Source organism: Eucyclogobius newberryi, unplaced genomic scaffold (assembly GCF_026437365.1).
Source record: "Eucyclogobius newberryi isolate DKJ021-1_F unplaced genomic scaffold, fEucNew1.0.hap1 SCAF_1, whole genome shotgun sequence".
Classification (NCBI taxonomy): Eukaryota; Metazoa; Chordata; class Actinopteri; order Gobiiformes; family Gobiidae; genus Eucyclogobius; species Eucyclogobius newberryi.
In genome coordinates this window covers 47,928,998-47,941,045 of record NW_027315723.1, presented here as the reverse complement: position 1 = coordinate 47,941,045, position 12,048 = coordinate 47,928,998, and positions in this window count along the sequence as shown.

The window sequence follows — 12,048 nt, the reverse complement described above, 5'->3', positions numbered from 1 at the left end:
GAGGCAGGCCTTGGTTAGAGTCGTTGGGAAAACTAAAAAGTGAATTAGCGTCACTTTGATGGCCAGATCCTATAAACAATTGGAAATAAACCTTAAAAGGCTTTCTCTCTGATCTGGTCACTCAGTACCAAATCCTAAGCATTTTATTCAGTTAAGATTGCAGTCCATTTACAAACCTGTAAGAGTCCATCAACCCTACATATGATATTTTTAAAAACACATGAAGAAGATGGTTATGTACTTTGTGTGCTGTCAGTGAGTAGAGAGTAGAAATACCACAATGTCTGTGGATGGAAGGTCCGCCACCTGCTTCCCCTGTGGAGATGTTACTGCTTTGCCTGGAATGTTTCACAGTAAGACATTCAACTCATCTATCTCCACGGAGACAAGCATCTTTAATGTAGTACTCATTATTATTTTTAGAAATGATCCATATGTTAAATTCTAAAGCACTACGGGCTGCATTGTTTTCAAGATTCTTGCCATTTTTGACTTTGCTAACATTACACATTAAAATTGTAGATGGCGCGTCCACTGGATGCATGTTAACCTTCAGGAAACATCATGCACTTAAGGGGAGATCACATTTGCATATGGAAGATTTATAGTCCATCCGTAAATGGGTCGCAATGCAAAACAAAGGCCAGCCAATGGTACTGTGGTGTGGTTCCTCCCCGGTCGCTTGTCAAAGTTGGGATCTAAAAATCTGTACTATCCATCACGCTGGCACATGAAAAATTATGGAATACGAAGCCGAGGCAATGTATTCACGGATGCAAATGGCTGTTTAACAAAGACACACAGAAGTGAGTAGAGAATGGATCTATGCAAAAGAGGGATCAAAACCCAGAATTATCTGTATTATCAAGTCAAACATCAAATTCTGCATTACATGTAGGAAGTGGGATGTTTGAACAAGTTAAAAGTTATCTACAGGGATTGTGTTTTCGTGTGCGCAAAGAAAAAGGTCCGATTCTACGCAGTTCTTTGGAGATATGTTAATGAGGGGTAGAGACTTTCCCGCAGCAGTCTGAGTATAGACTGTGGGACATGATTTTAAACGTGGTCCACATTGGCGACGACAATACGAGACAGCGCTAACACCAGAATGAAAAAAGGTATTGGATATTTTCATGGAATTTAATGGAAATCCTCCATTCATTGACTCATCTAAAGGACACATGACAGAATCGTACCTTCAACCTCTTTGTTCTTCCAGTAGAAACCTAATACTACCCTTGCATAGCTATCCTTTCAAAAGTAGTTGGCTTTTTGCTCAAATTCTACTTTAAAAAAATAATCATTATCTATTCACCTTATTATACCCCGCCCACTTTATTCGTCTTTTCCCTACGTGATCAGCACTTCCGTTGTGATCGTACTTCTGGTGCAGCGGGAACTCCATTGGTTTAAATGGAGAACGAGGAAAAAGTCTTGTCGCTAAAATGCGCTTTAAAGTAGATTGCGTGAAATATTCAACGTTCATGTGACCAACAAGTCAACAATGCACTGATTCCCTTTGCCTGAAAACGGCTTTTTAGTTCTCTCGAGGTCAGAAGCCCTTTGTTAACTAATACAACCGGAAGAAGGATTATGTCGTACTGTATGGCGGTGCCTAGACAAGCTTCTGGAATAAGGTGAATACATTAAAGGATTTAAGATAGGTTTATGATTGACGTCATTATTGCGCGGACCTGATTTTCCGCGTCGGCGTCAGGGAAACATTTTAACTATGCTAACGTTCCGTGGAAATGAACGGGATTTCATAGCAGCTAGCTCAGATTTCTACTGTCAACACCTCCGGACTTTTCATGTCCGTGCGTAATTTACATGCAGGAAGTATAATCCAAGCTTTCACACACTCAACAATGGATTTTACCTCGCCACTAACTAGGCTCTGGCGTTATGTAAATATAGTTGGTGTTAGCCGAAACATCTTGATTATTCATCTTTGAGGGCTAATGCTAACGGCTGCAGAAAACATTACAGGGGACAAGCTCCATTGTTATACAAACTTCCCGGACTAGCGATGGCAGTAGCATCAAACATTGTGTCTGTTGTGATTAATCAAGACTAAACTAGAACTAAACTGGGACTAAACCCGGACCTCAGCACTGACTAAAACCAACCAAGGATGATCCATAAGAAGAAGAACCCAGCAGGTGTAAAGGTAAAGCACTATGTAACTTTTATGTTGGGGGCAAACGCCATCTTAACTCCATGGAGACGTTATTGCATGTCAATCTTACATTATTCAAGTATCAAGGGCTTGTTATTGCAAAAGACACCTTGCGTTCTTACTGTGAGCAGGCTTGCCTCTCCACAGATCTGCCCTGTACTTTACCCAAGATGTGTCACCTACTTGTTTCCCTGGAGACAGATACGTTAAAGCGATACTGTGGAACAATCTAAGCAAAGGGAATGAATATGATAATAATACAAGCAGGTGAATTCGCTCTAAACCAGGCAGTAACCAGATTCAAACCAGGACCCAGACTCAGTTTAAGTGCATAATTAATGTGTTTATCGGCTTTAATTTCAACCTGCTTTGCAAATATGTCCCACCTGACAGAAGAATGGCTTGATCGAGAACTTCTCTTGAAACAGTAGAATCGCATTACACTTTATTACCAGTGATGGAGCTCCAAAATGATCACACTCACACGCAAGTCTTATCTGCAGTGACGAGTGAAAACATGTACGTTTGAAATCCAGATGTTGAATTTCATCTGTATTTTCAAGTTTGACTAATTTACCGCAGCTTTCTGAAGTGGTTACGTAAAGTAGCCAAACGCATGCAAAGAGTTAACCTTCACGATAACATTTGAAATCTAAAGTGGAAAACTAGTATAGCACAGAACATCCGAATCCGTATGGAGTTAAACAATGTTATGCTTCTCAATCCCCGAGCCTGGAAGTGAGCAGGCGCCTTGGCCCCGATCCCACTTTTTTGACTGACAGGCTCTTTGTACCCCGACACATGAGGTGTAATGTGTCATTTCCAAATAAACACGACCCCCTCCCATAGGTCAAGGGTCAGGAGCTGCAGAGGTCATGACCCCCGTACAGCCGACACACAACTGAGCCTTTGTACGAGTGCTTCCTGCTTCAGCGAGCGCGCTTTGGGCCCCGCGCCTGCTCTCGTTTAGCGCGGCTCCCGGGGCAATGTGGCTTTTCCCTTTCCCTCTCAGACGCACGGAGATTCGATCGGAGATGATTTTGTGAACGAAACCATGCGTGTCCTGGCAGGCTTTATCATGCTAATGTGGAGCAGGGCAGGGACAATGGCCAGAGAGTGCCGGGGAAGGGGATTGTGGGAAATGCTGCATGTCAGATTTTTAAAAGTCATCTCGTAATCAATATTAAAATGCATGAGTGAGGAATGATAGAATTTCATCTTCAGTTCCATCAGTACAAGACAATTTGCAGGTGTCGCTTTTTCATATTTCATTTTTCGTCAAGCTGGTTGGAATTTTTGTGTAATTTGTGTTCCCCCTAAACACAGGACTTAAATATAAATGCAAATTACAAATGTATAGATGTTTAAAAGTTTAAAAATGCATTCTAAATTCTAGAATCTATGAAAAAGTTAGGATTAACCACAGATTATTATAAAATGTGATGGCGTTTGATCCATATTAGCTCTTTGCTGTATCCACAGATTTATTTATTTATATATATATTTATTTATTTTTTAATCAATTATCCATCTATTATATTACTGTGCAAATGCTTCCCAAACTTTATGTGTGTAACTGTAGTATGTTTTATTTGTTTGAATTGTAACTTAATTCATTAAAAAAAAAACTAGCATTAGCATTTATATATAGTTAATTAGCATTCTGATGACATAGCATTTTAAAGCGTTTATTAAGCCGTAAAAATGGAAGAGAAAATATTTAAGTAATAATAATGGTCAACATAACTGAGCACAAACTAGCCATATATATATAAAAAGCTGACAGGACGTCTCTACAAATCCAAAACCTCTTTTCTTCTTCCATTTGTCAACAGTTCTGACTTCCATCTTTACAAAACTGCTAAACAAATGCTACAGCAAAACCGAAAGACGTCATGTATAAATTATAAAACGACTGATTGGATGCTAGAGGTCGAGGTTTTGGCTTAGTTTAGACCTGTCTTTGATCTAGTTTGTCTTGATTTAGACTCTGTTTAAGCCTGACCAGACAAGACTAAATTGAAAAACACATAGCCTTTCATTTCAGATTTGTGACATGGCACTGTATACGTTTTCTGGTGGAAGGTCTGTCAGCTAACTTTGTGCTGCAAGCTGGATTGTCCCTTTAACTCACTAATATCCATCTTGTAAATTTTGTCCTGCTGACACAACCTTTGTTTTGGAACATACATTGTTTTCTTTTAATTAAAACCTGCTAAAAAGATATCAAAGGTGAAACAATTTAAAATTAACAAAACTACCGGTATTGATTGCTTTTAATACCAAAGCATGTCAGTTGTCTGTGATTGGTTAAAACTCAACTGAGAGTCCCTCATCTTCCCAAACAGTATAGACTTATTTTTTATGATGTCTCCATGGTGTTTTGTATCATTCTGTGGAGAAAAGAAGATTTCAGAGCCTCCACCTCAAATGCAATGTTCCTTTAAAATAAGACTTCTCACAATTCGACCTGCAAGAATCAATGCTGTACCCTGAATGTCTTATCTTTTATAGAATTATATAATGTGTTGAAATTAATTTGTTTTTCGGATTAAACACCAATTTATTGTAAAAGCACCGGCAGCATGGACGTGCGCTTCTCTGACTTCTCTTGGTCCATGCTCGACTTGTTAAATTGCCAGGCCTTCCTAATCCCTCACAGTAGGTCAACCTCTTTAGCTACAGCGGCCATTATCGGCTTTAGCTCCATTTCCCTAGCACGCCGCTACGTCCTGTTGTGTGCTAATGGGCTAATTTGTACCCAAGGATACAATCAATGATACGGTTTTATAAAGAGCGCCCTAATCGGATAACAACTTTTTCTCGTAGCCGGTAATTAGAAGCAGAAGTCAAGCCAGCGAGGGCATTGGCAGGCAGGAACCCAAGTGCACCGTGGGAAACCAAGTCAAGAGGTCAATTTCAAAATTAGTTAGGCTTGACGGGGCTGCCACCGACCAACACAGGTGCCCTTAAAGTCAAAACGCTGTGCACTTCCTCCACACGCCCCGACCAAGCCCAGGGTCAGTCCTGTTGGGGCCCCGGAGTCTACCTGCCCCCTCACCCCATCCCCAGGGTCGCTCCAACGCCAGTCACAATCCATTAGCAGAACTTAGCCCGCTGAGATGAAGACCAACGGAGGGCTAAGGCTAAAGCGCACTGAAGTGATAGCAAACCTCGTACGATACATATTCATTAATGTTGGGTGGATGAACTTTGAAATTTTGAAGTCAAGATAAGGGTAAGTTGTAGTCATCCTTACTCTGACTTAGAATTATGTTAAAAAGTGATAGAGTGCATTTCAAAGCTACCAAACAGACACTTTTGGAACTTCTATTCATATTATTTCATGTTGCCTGATGAAAATTGTATTCAATTTGCACTGTTTTGACTGAGCGCTTGAAACGCTGGGCCTGGGTTACACTGTAGGACCCAGGTCACTAATAGGCAGACTCCAGTACAGATCTGGACCCAGGTGCAGCTCCGTCTGGACCCGAACCTCTGACATGAAACTTTGGAGTGAACAGCATACGCCCCTCATTCACGGAGAACGAGCAGTGCAGCCTCTGCATGTGTTAGAGATGAGCGGGTTTGAGAGATTGTTTCAAATTAACTGGGAGTTAGCTTCTTTTCTTTACGTCCCTTCTCTCTCACGCCAAACACACAGGAGCCGACCCGCGCCACGAGCCTGGCTGCTGTGCCCGGCCGCTGCCCGGCCGCTGCCCGGCCGCTGCCCGGCCGCTGCCCGGGCCTCACCGTGCGTCAGATCACAGCGAGCGAAAGCTTCAACAGCGGGAGGTCAGTCTGATGTCTGTTTTATTGTGACTAAATAAGCTGACTGATGAGAGAGCCAATCACATCGCTGCATGGTTCTTTGCAGAGGAAAGTCCAGTGTGTGATGTTCTGATCAGAACAAAAGCACAATTCTGCTCCATCTCATGTCAGCTTTATATTCTACCTCAGATCAACATTAAAAAGATTGATAAAACATTTAAATTAATTTTAAAAACAAAAATGTGACTATTTTATATCAAATATAATTAATTGGTTAGTAAATTGTAAAAAAAAAATAACCAGGCCTATTTTAATACTCTTTACATATGTATATACACATAGACAGGCAGTGTTGGGAGTAACGCACTACAAAAGTAACGGGTTATATGAATATATTGCATTTTTCAGTAAGTAAGTAATATTATGGATTTGAAAACAGGCAATATATTACTCGCTACAGTCTCAGTACGTGAGTTACAAGGGCATGTTATTAAGGTCTGCTGTCGGCATGAACATTTCACCCGGGCAGTACTTCTGCTGCTTCAGGCCCCTGTGAGCAGGCTGCTTCAGGCCCCTGTGAGTAAGCTTCTTCAGGCCCCTGTGAGCAGGCTGCTTCAGGCCCCTGTGAGCAGGATTCTTCAGGCCCCTGTGAGCAGGCTGCTTCAGGCCCCTGTGAGCAGGCTGCTTCAGGCCCCTGTGAGCAGGCTGCTTCAGGCCCCTGTGAGCAGGCTGCTTCAGGCCCCTGTGAGCAGGCTGCTTCAGGCCCCTGTGAGCAGGGCTTGTGCAGCTCATCATCCAAACCGCCTCAGAGCTTCGGCTCCTCACAGTGACCTTTACGTAGACGCTCCCTCTCCAGCATCGCACCAACAGTCCTGCTCGCTCCCTCTCCAGCATCGCACCAACAGTCCTGCTCGCTCCCTCTCCAGCATCGCACCAACAGTCCTGCTCGCTCCCTCTCCAGCATCGCACCAACAGTCCTGCTCGCTCCCTCTCCAGCATCGCACCAACAGTCCTGCTCGCTCCCTCTCCAGCATCGCACCAACAGTCCTGCTCAGATTATGTAGAAAAGTCCTCAGCGCCTTGTGGCTCTGTGTTGGGTCGCCAATTATTCTTATCTCCTATGTTTTATCTCTATAAGATCCACAAACAACTCACAATGACTCAATTCAACCACATTGACTTACTTTAGTTTCAGAGAAGTAAAAATATCATAACAATATTACATGACCAAAAACAGGACAAAAGCACTAAAAATCAGGCAGTACAAACCCAATGTTTAGCAGAAACCTGACATGACGAGTGCAGAGCAGACCTAAGACAAGACCAGGGTCAAACCAAGACTAAACTAGAGATGTATCAACCAGAAAAAGATGGACAAACTATGAAGCAGGACTAGATAAGATAAGATAGCCTTTATTTGTCCACACAATGGGGAAATTTCGGGGTTGCAACGCAATTAGATACAGAAGTAGGAGAACAGATAACGTATAGGATGCTTTAAAAAAACACTCTTAATTGAAAAACTCTTAAAAACAAAACTCCTATAGACAGAACCTCTCATATTCTTTATAAGGAGTGGAGGGAAAAATACAACATAAATAAAACTTAAGACAAAAATTAATAATAATAGTAAAAAGTAATAGTAATAGTAAACACACTTATTTACAGCACATGAATATGACATTATTGCGTTTGAGTATGACAGTAATTGCACATAATTAGGTCAGTATTGCACATGATTAGGTCAGTATTGCACATGGGTATGACAGTTACACGTGCTCAGGACTAACAGTGTTTGTTATAAAGTCTGACAGCAGCAGGAAGGAAAGACCTACGGAACCTTTCCTTCACACAGTGAGGGTGGATCAGTCTCTCACTGAAGCTGCTCTCCAGAGCGGACAGAGTGTCCTGCAGGGGGTGACACTCATGGTCCAGCATAGATGTGAATCTAGCCAGGACCCTCCTGTCCACCACCTCCTGCACCGAGTCCAGAGCACAGCCCAGGACGGAGCTGGACTTCTTGATGACTCTGTCCAGCCTCTTCCTCTCCCTCTCTGTGATGCTGCTGCTCCAGCAGGCCACACCTACAGGAGCTGATGCCACCACAGAGTCGTAGAAGGTCTTCAGGAGTGGCCCTGTCACTCCAAAAGACCTGAGTCTCCTCAGGAGGTAGAGCCGACTCTGGCTCTTCCTCTACAGTGCGTCTGTGTTATGAGTCCAGTCCAGTTTGTGGTTCAGATGAACACCCAGGTACTTGTATGAGTCCACTCTCTCAATGTCCCGTCCCTGGATGTTCACTGGTGAGGGGGCAGTGTGTGAGTGTAGAGTGTTCACTGGTGAGTGTAGAGCAGTAGAGTGGCGTCTGTGGAAGTCCACCACCATCTCCTTTGTCTTTCCCGCGTTGATGAGGAGGTGGTTCCGCTGATACCAGTCCACAAAGTCCTGCTCCAGTCCTCTGTCCTCCACATCATCGTCGTCCATGATGAGTCCGATGATGGCAGAGTCAGAGAACTTCTGCAGGACACAGCTGTCCGTGTTGTGTCTGACTAAAGCAGGTCTAAAGCAGGACCAAAGCAGGACTAAAGCAGGACTAAAGCAGGTCTAAAGCAGGACTAAAGCAGGTCTATAGCAGGACTAAAGCAGGACCAAAGCAGGACTAAAGCAGGTCTAAAGCAGGACCAAAGCAGGACCAAAGCAGGACTAAAGCAGGACTAAAGCAGGTCTAAAGCAGGTCTAAAGCAGGACTAAAGCAGGTTTAAAGCAGGACCAAAGCAGGACCAAAGCAGGACTAAAGCAGGTCTAAAGCAGGACTAAAGCAGGTCTAAAGCAGGACCAAAGCAGGACCAAAGCAGGACTAAAGCAGGTCTAAAGCAGGACTAAAGCAGGACTAAAGCGAAATGAAAACGGGAGTAAAGCAGGACTAAAGCAGGAATAAAGAAAGACTAAAAAAGGACTAAAGCATTACTAAAGCAGGAATAAAGAAGGACTAAAGAAGGACTAAAGCAGGAATAAAGAAGGACTGAAGCAGGACTAAAGCAGGTCTAAAGCAGGACTAAAGCAGGTCTAAAGCAGGACTAAAGCAGGTCTAAAGCAGGACTAAAGCAGGACTAAAGCAGGTCTAAAGCAGGACGAAAACAGGACTAAAGAAGGAATAAAGCAGGAATAAAGCAGGTCTATCTTATAAATAAATGCTATTAGAACATTCAGTTAAAATTATATTACAAGCATAGTAGCCACAAACAGAGCTAACTTTGCCATTTATTGCACAAGAACAAACGCAGTCGTCATTAGACCACATGCACAGTATCATGAGAAATGAGCCTACGAGTGCATGAATTTAGACAGGCCTAAAACAAAGGTGCACATGTCCCACGACGAGACCGATCTCGTTCTGATCATTTCATTACAGCTAACCAACCGGACATTTTAGGTTGGGAATACATAATCCTCAAAACTTCACTAAAGACTTTTTATCTGTATTATTATACAGCTCAACAATTAAATCTATGATTTTATTTAAAATTTGTTTCTGAAACTTTATAAACTGCCACTTCTACATGTGTTATGGACGTTAGTTAGCACATAGCAGCTTAGCCTCCATCATCTCCTTTAAACTCCCTCTGGCAAAAAGGAATGAGAACTTTACCTCAAAAAGTGGTGAGATATTCAACTCCAAAGAAGTAATTGATGTCTGATAAAAGCATGTTAAACACAAGATTAATATGACAAGTTTGTGGAGCCACTCCCAAACAAATAATGTTAAGGTCCAACATTCAAACTTTTGACAATTACACACAATAAATCTCTGTAGAGTTGCATAGGCCCTCGCCCATCTGAGATCATGACATTCAAGAGCATAAATGTAACTTGCTGCACTAATTCATATGATTCTGACTCGGGCAACTTCCCCACAGGGATCAATAAAGTGTACCTTAAACTGAATTCACACTTCAGCTTCACATCTTTTTTAAATGTTATATTGTTGATGCCTCTCTCCCTCCCTCCCGATCTCCCTCCCTCCCGGTCTCCCTCCGTCCCTCCCGATCTCCCTCCCTCCCGATCTCCCTCCCTCCCGATCCCCCTCCCTCCCGATCCCGCTCCCTCCCGATCCCCCTCCCTCCCGATCCCGCTCCCTCCCGATCTCCCTCCCTCCCGATCTCCCTCCCGATCCCGCTCCCTTCCGATCTCCCTCCCTCCCGATCTCCCTCCCTCCCGATCTCCCTCCCGATCCCGCTCCCTTCCGATCTCCCTCCCTCCCGATCTCCCTCCCTCCCGATCCCCCTCCCTCCCGGTCTCCCTCCGTCCCTCCCGATCTCTGTCAGTTCCCCAAGTTCTTAAAGACAAACCCATTGCTCTTTGTAATGCAGATTCGACCGGGCCTAACTCTGGCATATGTAGCTGCTGAGTAATTGTGGGGGCCAAATGTTTAATTACACTTGGCAGGGTCTAGCAGTGGGGGGCCACAGAGCACTGGGGACCCGTGCTTTCTCCATCCCTCCTGGGGCCAACAACATCCGACAGAACCCCCCGACCGGAGACGCTGACTGGAGGCAGCACCAGTTTGTGTTTGTGAGTAAGAAACTGTATGAATGTTTGGTGAGTAATGAAATGTTCTGCTGTAAGAGCTCAAAACACAATACAAATGTGAAAGAGCCGTTAGTCTGTTAGTTACAATCTGTTAACAAGTATAAAATCTACAACTCTGCTAAATATGTGGTTTGTGAACAGTAGAAACCAATAAACCACCGAACACTGCAGCTACGATCACATTCATCACTGACTTTGGGATCTCACGCACTGTTCTTTTCTCTACTTAAGTTTGTTAGTTTGTGTGTTTTGGGGAAAGTCATTGTTGTCACTCTCACCGTAAGCAAACAAGCTAGAAACTACTGTCAGTTTCCAGTATCAAGTTAATTTGAACAAAACAATGAACAAAGATGAAATGAAAAAGTAAAGAAACACGTTTTATCAGATGTGCTGCCCATAAATCCTGTCACTCTCATGAAAAGGATGGCAGAGCATGTTCCGCACGGAGAGCTTCGGTGTGCGGTACGAACACTGGAGCCGGGCCGAGGGGCTATTTTGGTGATGTATAATCATTTATTAAAACACCATAAATCCTGTATGCGTGAGTGAACTTTAGAAAATGGAGCAGTAAAAAAGTTACTGGTATTACTCATTGACAAATCAAATCAAATCAAATCAATTTATTTTTGTAAGGCCCAAAATCACAACAACAGTTGCCTCTGAGGGCCACAGGGAGAAATGAATCAACAATGTCTGTGGTGGCGATGAAGTCAGACAATGTCTGTGGTGGCGATGAAGTCAGACAATGTCTGTGGTGGCGAGGGACGATGTCCCAGGGTCCTCTGTCCTTAGACTCTCCTTCTCGGCCAGGAAAAACTACAAAAAAAACCTCTTTGGGAAAAAAGCGTAGAAACCTGGAGGAGTTCCAGTGAAGGAGAGATCCGACTCTCACAGACGGACAGACGGACACAAGGAGACTGGAGCTGGACCCACTCTTCAGGCAGAAGAGGGACCGTCTGAGTCGAGCTGGACCCACTCTTCAGGCAGAAGAGGGACCGTCTGAGTCGAGCTGGACCCACTCTTCAGGCAGAAGAGGGACCGTCTGAGTCGAGCTGGACCCACTCTTCAGGCAGAAGAGGGACCGTCGGAGGCGAGCTGGACCCACTCTTCAGGCAGATGAGGGACCGTCGGAGGCGAGCTGGACCCACTCTTCAGGCAGAAGAGGGACCGTCGGAGGCGAACTGGAGCCACTCTTCAGGCAGATGAGGGACCGTCCACACAGGGCAGGGACCACTTCACCAGGGGAGGGGCATCTGGGTCCACAGGTCCTCAGGAGTGAGAGAAAGAAAAGAAGGCGGTGAACAGTTTGCAAGTGGAATCAAAAAATAAATATTGTTTGATAGCATAAGTAGTCAGAAGAAGAAGAGGATAGTGCTCAAGCTGTCATACTTCCCCCAGCATAGTTACTCCTAGGGCAGCGTAGCTGAAGCTGTGGGTTTATCTTTCTGTTCCTAACTACTCTGACCATAAGCGATTTCGAAGAGGAACGTTTTAAGCCTGGACTTAAATGA